Consider the following 9,989-nt stretch of genomic DNA (forward strand, 5'->3'; position numbering starts at 1 on the left):
AGCCACCAAGCAGGGGGGGCAGGGAGTGTCCTGGAGATCATCTGTCTTAAGGATGTCATCTTGGCAAGACTGTCCCGTCTGTACCAGCCAGGGAGGCAAAAAGGCAGATGGCCCAAAATATACACCGAGAGTTAGACACGTTTTGAGGGACGTTAGAAGATGGGCTCTTCTGGAGAACTTTGCCTCAAGCCCTGACCACGTTCTCTCGAGAGCAGAACACGGATATTTCCTCAGACCGCCAGAGCATTTCTGTGTTATCTCAATCGTACATAAAAGCTATTTGCTGTAATAAGAAATCACACCAGGCTTGGAGTCTGAAGACCCACGTCTGAGCTCTGGCTCTTCTACTTCCTCTCTGCGGCCACGTGGCCTTCTTCATAGCACGGCAGAGAAGGGCCCCTGAGAAACGTTATGATAACACGTTGTGAACTGTAAAGTTGTGCAAATATTAGTCAGTTTGTTACTGTTGCCTGGCAATACTCAGGGATTGTCCTTGACCCGGTTCCAGGTAAGTAGCTAGGGTCTGCGTAACCGAGGGCTTGGCAGGTTCCGTGACCGTGGAAGAGTGAAAGGGGATGACAGACGCTCTCCTGCGGGGTTCGTTTTGCAGACCTAGAAGGACGCTGCCCGTGACCCCGTGCCATTCCCCCGACCGGCTGCTTTGGTTGGGGACTACTAATCCCTTCTCACCAGGGACTGGGGGAGAAGGATTGTATTTAATACCAGGGGTTGTACTGACCACCCCACCCTAGCATTTTGTCTTGGGTGTTCCGGAAGGCTTGGCACCCTTAACGGACCCCTCTCTCCCATGGGCTCAACTGTAGCTACTTCTGAAGCATCTCCCCTCCTCAGTGATCTTTCTCACCCCTGTCTTCCAAACCTGGTCTCACTGTCTGCCTGGGCTCAGTGGCCAACCCTTTGCTTCCATTCCAGTTCCTCCTCCCCTCCTCCTTCTCCTCCTCCTCCTCCTCTTCCTCTTCTTCTTCTTCTTTTTTTTTTTTTTTTTTAAGATTTTATTTATTTATTTGACCGAGAGGGAGAGCACAAGCAGGGGAGCAGCAGGGGGAGGGAGAGGGAGAAGCAGGTTCCCCGTGGAGCAGGGAGCTGATGTGGGGGCTCAACCCAGGACCTTGGATCGTGACCTGAGCCAAAGGCAGACACTCTACCTATTGGGCCATCTGGGCGCCCCTCCCTTCCAGTTCTTGCTCTCGGTCTCCTCCTTGGGCATGATGCTTCAGAGTCCCCCTTGCTTTCCGGGGTCCTGTCCTCTCACATTTTCGTCACCTGAGAGGGGAGGTAGGAGACTCGGGTTCCATGTACCCATCTGGGAGCGGGCTGCTTTCTGCCAGAGGATGTATTTCTAAGTGTTCAGACCAAAGAGTCTTCTTATGCTCCGTAGCCTCTGCCAGAGTAGAGTGTCCTTCCTGGTGTACAGATGCTCACGGTGCTCCCTTCGGTGGCTGCTTTTCTGCTCCCCCGACTCTTGAGTTTGCTGGGCAGTCCCTCGGAAGCTCCGATGACTGCATACTGCATTATGCTGCGAGCAGGGAGCCGTTTCCTTCGTCTGGGAGGACGCCTCTGAGTCTCCGTTAGCCCTGGGAGCTTTTCCTGTGTTGCACTCACTGCCAGGCCCCACTAACCTCTCCTACTTTCTTCCTGGTGGAATTTTTGCCGGGCAGCTTTTCCTATGTCCACCTGTGCCTAAGTGTCCAGATCTTCCCAGCAACTCATCTTGACCTCAAGGGTAACTTTCTTACAGGCCGGCTACATCGACTTTCTGGTCTTGCCTTCGTTCTGATACCTTTGGTCTCCGCTGAGGCTTGGGGCGAATGGCCCCCATCTCAGGGCTCACCTCCCCAGTCCCGAGGATCCCTTCCCTCCCAGTGCCCGGACTGGTCTGCTTATCCTGTCTCCAGTCCCCATCATTGGAGCTGTGGAGAGAGAGCTTCTGGGCAAGATGCCACTAGCAAGCCTGTCTCCCTAAGAACAGACCCCTTTTCTCTTCCAGTAGAAACCTACCCTTCTCTCACAGCTGTGTGAAAAGAAGCCAAATGCCCATTCTTAATGTGTCACAACTGAGGCTCACATGCAAACTGCTGTTATCTCAGCAGGAGAGCAATTTGCAACCATTTAAAATCCTTTCACTCTTCCCTTCTTCTCAGTGTATGGTTATACACACACCAGTCCATATTTATTAGTGCAGATGGTGAGAAACTCGTCGTTGAAAGGGCTTAGAGCACAGAAGGAAATGGATTTTTGGCCTCATTCTGGCCTTATAAACAAGAAGGCTTGAATGATTTTAGGTTCCTGATTCTTGCCTCAGAAGAGCACAGTTTGCTTCTCTCCAAACACAAGAGGTTGTAAATTGGTAATTCATCTCAACCAAAGGCCACATGATGAGCAATTGTAGAAGTATTTTTCTCCTTGTTGTGCAAAGGAGGAACCCGACATCTGAGTGTGGGTTCCAGCTGGTATTCGCCTTTTCACCATTTGCAGCCCAAAGGCACGGTCTTGGCCAGCCCTGGGCTCACAGTATACACCTCCCGCCTTTTACCTGCATCACTGCCAGGGCCATCTCTCACCATCTCGAGGGGAGAAGTCAGCTCAGCATTTCCATGTGGCTTCTTCTTCGTCGTCGCCGTCGTCGTCGTCTTCTTCTTTTCCAGCTAAAAAATAAATCAGTTCTAATAAAAACATTTATACTATATTCTTTATTGTCAGCTAATCCTGCCCGAACTCATTAAATGGCAGTGTGTGGGTTATTTGCTGTCAGTGAAATTATCAAAGGCATTTTTCAGCTGGGGCACCAGGAAAACATATGCTTCAATGCCAACTAAAACAATAATGAGGAAATGTTATGATCAGTCTTGACCAGATGACCCTGCCCATTTTAGATTAGTTCTTAATTTCAGCACAAGGGTCATCCTGTGAATTCTTACAATAAGTCACTGCTCACCACTCACATGAAAAAGATGTGACTTATTAGAAAACTCACTGTACTCATTGCAGTTAATGAGATGTGGAAAGCTTTGTAATTTGATTTGCTGGGCCATATGCTGTAAAGGGATACTGCTGATTTCATTCCTCCGTATTTAATTTAAGCAGTATGCAATACCTTCTTCATATGGCTACTTATATAATAAAAATTAACTTAGGGTATAAAAAATACACCATTGTGGGGTTTATTACTTGGTGTGGTTCAGTTTCAAGTGTTTTTCATGGAAACATCTGTAAGTAATGTGTGTGGGTCTAATTTTAAATCCCGCCAAATATTTTCCATTTAACATTTGGTTTAACTGACAAGCTTGCAGAGGTGGTTTTCAGAGTTGTTGGTAACAGATATGTACAGTATTCCCAAGGCAATAGCCTTTTCTTTCTTTTCTTTTCTTTTTTTTTTTTTTAATGGCAGACAGATAACAGTAACGCAAAACTTGGTTTTTGACCTTTTTAACATTTCAGTGGGTATGAATAGCAGTTCAGAATGTAGGCACTTCTATCCCTTAAAGGCCCAGCTGTGGTTTAATCTGGTACCCCCTAAAAATAGTTACCTTGGTTGTGACTTTTGTTTCAACATCTGTGGGCGAGGACCCGGGTTGCAGAAGGCTGACTGTGGGAAAGAGACCCTTCGGGACAGGGGCCTGCCTCCCCTCTGGAGACACTCACAGTCTGAGAAATGGGCCAACACCCAGGGAGGTCTGAGGCTCAGGGGAGGCTCACGGAACCACAGTCTATTTTCCTACTGTTGAACGAGTATATTTATGTGTAAGAATAATATAAATGTAAGTGTCTAGATTATTGCCTAACCCTTAGGGGGCACCCAGCCCCCCTGGACTATCCAAGGGTCCAGTGTGCAGCTGGTCTGTAAAACCACAAAACGAGGTTGCCGGATAAATAGAGAACCCCGAGATGTGTTTGAACTTCAGGTTAACAACAAATATTTTTCGGTGCAACTACGCCCCGCAGGCGTGCCGCACTGTTGCTTGCTTGCTCAGTCGGGCACCCCTACCCCCTGCCGGCGCGGCGGGCGGCGGCGGGAGCCACAGCGCCCCCCTCCGGGCCGGGCGGGCGCCGCGCTCCTCTCCGCCCCTCGCCGCGCGCCGACGCAGCCCCGGGCGGGGGGAGGCGGGGGGAGGCGGGGGGAGGCGGGGGGAGGCGGGAGGCGGGGACCCCCAGAACTCCCGAGACCGTGTCCGCGGCTGCCTGTGAGGTGAACGGGTGCGCGCGCGTGCGGGGACAGAAACTCCGGGGGAAGTTCGGCAGCAACGCCGGGGTGCGGCGGGAAGCCTCGGGGGAAGCCTTCGGTGTGGCTTCAGGGATTGAGTCGTGCAACGCGCGTTGCGAAACGCCGAGGCCGAGGCCGGAGACCCGAAGGTCGTTTTAATTGTCGATTAGGGCGCAGGGGCCCCGGGGGCCGGGGATCCGCGGGCCTGGGAGGCGGCGCGGGTCGGACGGCGGGGGCGGCGGGGGCGGGAGGTGCGGGCGGGCGTCCCCGCGGCGGGGCTGGGCCCTCCCGGCGCCTGCACCCGCTGCCCCCCCCGAAACCCGCGCCCCGAGCAGGGGCGGGGGGCGACTTCCATGTGCACCCGCGGGACACGCCCCTTCCGTGTGCACCTGTGGGGCAGGCACCTTCCGTGTGCACCCGTGGGGCACGCCCCTTCCGTGTGCACCCGTGGGGGAGGCGCCTTCCGTGTGCACCCGTGGGGCAGGCACCTTCCGTGTGCACCCGTGGGGGAGGCGCCTTCCGTGTGCACCCGTGGGACACGCCCCTTCCGTGTGCACCTGTGGGGCAGGCACCTTCCGTGTGCACCCGCGGGGGAGGCGCCTTCCGTGTGCACCCGGTGGGGCAGGCACCTTCTGTGTGCACCCGCGGGACACGCCCCTTCCGTGTGCACCCGTGGGGGAGGCGCCTTCCGTGTGCACCCGTGGGGCACGCCCCTTCCGTGTGCACCCGTGGGACACGCCCCTTCCGTGTGCACCTGTGGGGCAGGCACTTTCCGTGTGCACCCGCGGGGGAGGCGCCTTCCGTGTGCACCCGGTGGGGCAGGCACCTTCCGTGTGCACCCGCGGGACACGCCCCTTCCGTGTGCACCCGTGGGGGAGGCGCCTTCCGTGTGCACCCGTGGGGCACGCCCCTTCCGTGTGCACCCGTGGGGGAGGCGCCTTCCGTGTGCACCCGTGGGACACGCCCCTTCCGTGTGCACCTGTGGGGCAGGCACCTTCCGTGTGCACCCGCGGGGGAGGCGCCTTCCGTGTGCACCCGGTGGGGCAGGCACCTTCTGTGTGCACCCGCGGGACACGCCCCTTCCGTGTGCACCCGTGGGACACGCCCCTTCCGTGTGCACCCGGTGGGGCAGGCACCTTCCGTGTGCACCCGTGGGGGAGGCGCCTTCCGTGTGCACCCGTGGGACACGCCCCTTCCGTGTGCACCTGTGGGGAAGGCGCCTTCCATGTGCATTCGTGGGATGCGCGCCTCCCGTGCGCACCTGTAGTAGAGGCGCCTTCCGTGTGCACCGTGGGACACATGCCTTCTGTGTGCACCTGTGGGGGAGGCGCCTTTCGTGTGCACCTGTGGGAGACGCACCTTCCGTGCGCACCCGTGGGAGACACGCCTTCGTGTGCACCCATGGTAGAGTGCCTTCTGTGTGAACCCGGTGGAACTCTCACCTTCTGTGTGCACCCGTGGGACACGCCCCTTCCGTGTGCACCCGTGGGACACGCCCATTCTGTGTGCACCCGTGGTAGAGGCGCCTTCCGTGTGCACCGGAGCTGGCCGGTCCTCCCCGGAGCCCCCTGCCCAGCGGCCGCGGTGATGTGCGAGGCAAATCCAGGCCCGCACCGGTCAGGGGCTGAACTGCCTTCCGAGGGCCACGCAGGCTCCCCGATGACAACACTCTGATAACAAAAGAAGCGTGGCCTTGTCGAAGATTTTATGTCAAAGGAAATGGTTCATTTGAATTCAGAAGGAATATTAAAACAGGGCAGGGAGATCCAAGCCTTGGATTTTCTGCCCGATGACTGGCTTCTTAGAACTCAGTTAAGAAAAAAAGACGAGGGGACAAAAAAATTGGAAAGGAAACACTACCCCAAAGATCCGAGCACAGTTTAATTTTTGTTTGCTGCTGCTGTTCTCTTTAGGGCAAGGCTGCTTCCGAGCTCACCCTGGACTGCGGCGGCAGAAAATTAGATTCCCCGCACCAGGGATTAAGCAGATGAGGAGTCGGGGGACATAGAAGCCTTGAGAGACGGAATCAGCGAGTTCGAAATATTCGAAGGAAAAAAAAAAACTTCAGTGGTTTAAGAGCTTCACTAACACACTTTAAAAAAAGGAATCAAAATTATTCTTATTTAAGAGTGTTGGAGATCCGAATACAAGTCCCCTCCAGGCGAGAAGGCCTCTGGCTCGGTCTACGCGTCTTTAATGCTTAATAGAGATGCTGGGATTCCTGTTCCCTCACCAAACAGGAGTCTTACGCCAGCTCTGCGATTTTTAAAATTATTTATTTATTTATTTATTTATTTATTTATTTATTTATTTATTTATTTACGCAAAGGCTACTTTTGTGTTAAAGCCTCACAATTCTGTCCCTTTGCATCATGGTGCACGGAAGAAAGAACAGGTGCCTTTCTCAGGACCTGAGTGAGGGCGACAAATGCCTCACGCCCTTGGCCTGGGCCCACGTGGTTTTCAGGGGCAGAGCTGCTTGGTCTGGGGGAGGTTGGGGACTCTCTGGGTGCTCTAACCTCACCGAGGCTAGGTGCGAGGGCTGCCCTGTCTACCAGCCCAGGGTCACGCTCTCATCTTCAGGGGCGCGGGGTCTGGTGGGGAAGCCGGCCACGCAAAGAGAGACAGAGCCTGCCCTCCTGTGTTGGAAAAGGCACCCGTCTTGGCCTCCTTGGCGGCCAAAAGATGAGAAAAACCCAGGCTGGTCCGAACGGTTTAATAAACAATTGGTGTATCAGCGATGAGAATTTTTTTTTTCATATTAAGCTTGTAGTTTTATTCAGGTTTGATTTTAACAAACGTGTCGGGGAGAGAGCGCACAGGAAAGGGTAAAGCCCACGGGGGCAGGGCCCTCCCGGATGCCTGAGGAGGGGGCAGGTCCCCTCCCCTCTCCCCTCTCCTCCTCTTCCCTCCCCAAATAAAGGAGAGACTTAGGCAGGGGAGGGGGCTGGTCCCCAGTCTGTGGGGTGGTGCTTGGGGTACAGGGCCATGGGGAACAAGGGACCAGAGCAAGGACGAGGGGGAGGGCACAAGGACCAATCGCCAGAATCCACAGCTTTCTGATTCCAGATTGAATTAAAAAAAAAAAAAAAAAAAAAAAAACCACTAAACCACAAGCAGCACCCGCCCCTTCTCCCGGACCAGGGCTGTAGTGCGAGGGGAGGAGGGCAGCTTCACCAAGGCCATGGATCACTCACTCCTGGCCAAGGAGCAGGATGAAGGGCAGGGGCTCCCGGACAGATTGAGGGGGTGTTGGGGGTTTTAACCAGTTTAAACCGGTTAAAATCCGGATTATTTTGATGGTGGCAGGTCCCCATCCTTGCAGGCCAACTCCTTCCTTTTTGTCGGGGTCCACCTCCTTCCTCATCCAGTGACCCCAAGTGCCCTGTGAAGCCACGCCCCCTGCCTGCAAACTAGTAGAAGATGGGGATGGGGGCAGGGGGCCAGGAGATCCCTTGCACCGTGTGACTCTAGAACCAGCTGTTGCATGGCTTGACATGGCACAACTGTGAGAATGGGGAAACCGTTCGTTCTCCTTCTGGAAGGAGGAGAAGCCAGAAGTTTATTTAATCTTTTCTAGGCAACTTATTTTATTGCATTTTTAATTTCCTCTCTTGCATTAACATGACCCTTTTCACTGGCTTCCCACGCCTGGTGCTTAATTACTTATCATTAGCAATGTACACGGGGGCCTTGCTGCATATTTATAAATGTGATCATTAGTACATGGAAAGACAAAGGCTTCTTTAAGACTGTCATTAGTTATTCTGTTTTCATGGAAATGTTCATTAGGAGAAACTACCCACCTGGTTAAATAATTATAATTAAGAACTGGTAATCTCCTTTGCATTTTTAACTTGATCTTCCGTCTGTTTGCATAAAACTAAACAAGCCTTACTCGGCCAGTCTCCTATCTTCCGTTTTCACAAGAATCGTCAACACATACAGACTCTTTGTCTTTAACCTAGAGGTGGGGACTGATGTGCCTGCGCTCCAGATCGACTTTCTGTGACACAGCCGTCCTCTCCAGACCCATTAGGCAGCCACGGAATGGCGAGTCGGAGCGGGGTTAAGGACCTCTGGCTGATTTCTGTTCGCGGCGCACGTTGAAGTCCGGGCTTCTAACCAAACTTTGCCAAGGGTCTCCTTCAGCTCAACCACAGAGACACCGGGCTGGGTGGCCCCTGGCCACACCGGTCCATTGGCTGTGCCAGGCAAGACAAGCGGCAGTCGGATGGGTGCGTGTCTGTGTGTCAGCAGCCGGCTCTTTGTGGGGGTAACCACGGCAGTGTTAGGGCCCTGGCCCTGCCAACGCCCAGGAGAAGGGAATCGCTAGCGAGTGGCCCTGAGGCCCATACGTGGTTACGTGTCAGCTGAGCCGAAACAAACGAGGTGACAGGAACACAGGGAGAGACAGCGTGGTTGTGCTGCTGCCCACTCCCCGCTGCCCAGACCGACCTCGGCCAGCCGCCCCCTGGCCCCGGGAGGCCACGCCCGTGATAAACCACGACTGTGGGAAAAACACTGGGTGGGGGCGTAAATATCATCTGTAAACAATTAGGCAGCCACTGTTCATTCAGTGCCGTTTTGAGAAGCTAAGGAAGTCTGCAATCAGTTATATCTCCAATTACCATAAAAATATATTAGCCATTCATTCATTTATTAATGATTCATCAGTTAACCACACATAATGAGCAAATAATTAGCAGTGCTGTACGGTTGCCAAAATTGAAGAAGTGTTGGCATTTTAAAGATGAAAGGTTGCATTTATGCAAAAGTCTGGTGATGATAAAGTTAATATGGAAGATAATTATAAAAGTGGCTGTCCTCTATTACAGACCGAGGTACCACAAAACTTGCCTAATTGAACTGAAATTAATATTCTTCCAAAGTCTGCGCGTTGCCACACACAAACTGCTGAATTTCTCCTGAAGATCTCCCTTCAGTAAGGTGCACTGCACAATACAAGTTAATAAAATGCCAGACAGCTAGACTGCGTTCTTTGTTTGCTTGGTTCAGGGCCTCGTGGAAAACAATAAATTGCATTCATGTCAGCTGAGGCCCATCCCTTTGCTAATTACCGTTTGGTGCTGAAATGACTTCTGTGAAATTGGGAGCATGAGGAAACATACAGCCATACAAGGGAGGCTTTTCAGAGTTTTGCAGTAAATGTGAGATAGGCCTCAGGCACACAGATGTTAAAACAGTGAATTCCCCCACAGATTACACTAATGGAAACCCTGTCAGGGTAAGTCAAATCCGGGTCTGTGGTCAAAATCTAATTAAGGTTTCTGTACTTAAAAAGAATATGAATGCCTGGGGGTGGCGATGAATGTATAAGAAAGTCACTTGTTTGTAAAACTGTTAGCGTGAATAGTAAGTACCGTGGGGCTGTTACCTGCGATGGAGCACCTGTTTTCCGAGAGGCTGTGAGCACTGCTGCCTGGAAGCAGGGCGGGTTATTTCGGGGGTCAGCGAACCCGGCTCGGGCCACCGTGGTCTCCCCGCCTTTGGGGCCTGCTGCGGGCCACGGGTTGAGGTCACGGATGAAAACGATCCTTAGACGTCTCTCTGGAATCCCAGAGGATGCTTTGCTTTGCCACATGAAAACCACCCCAGATGATTCTGCCCAAGTGCCTGGCGCCACTGAGGAAATAGTTCTTGCTGGGGGTGTGGGGCCGGCCCCATCTCCCCTCGTGGGGAGACGCAGGGTCGTCTGCGGGGCGCCGCCCCGAACAGCTGCAGCGTCCAGGCCCGGCCCTGCTTC

General features: G+C 53.5%; 1 long non-coding RNA gene across 1 annotated transcript; it reads left to right on the forward strand.

Moving 5' to 3' along the window:
• The first annotated feature begins 4,174 nt into the window (after positions 1 to 4,174).
• LOC144318388 (uncharacterized) lies at positions 4,175 to 6,969 on the forward strand. Its single transcript, XR_013384263.1, has 2 exons — positions 4,175 to 4,371; positions 6,136 to 6,969. It is a non-coding gene; the product is annotated as an uncharacterized LOC144318388 (long non-coding RNA).
• The last annotated feature ends 3,020 nt before the right edge of the window (positions 6,970 to 9,989 follow it).

Source organism: Canis aureus, chromosome 8 (genome assembly GCF_053574225.1).
Source record: "Canis aureus isolate CA01 chromosome 8, VMU_Caureus_v.1.0, whole genome shotgun sequence".
NCBI classification, from domain to species: Eukaryota; Metazoa; Chordata; class Mammalia; order Carnivora; family Canidae; genus Canis; species Canis aureus.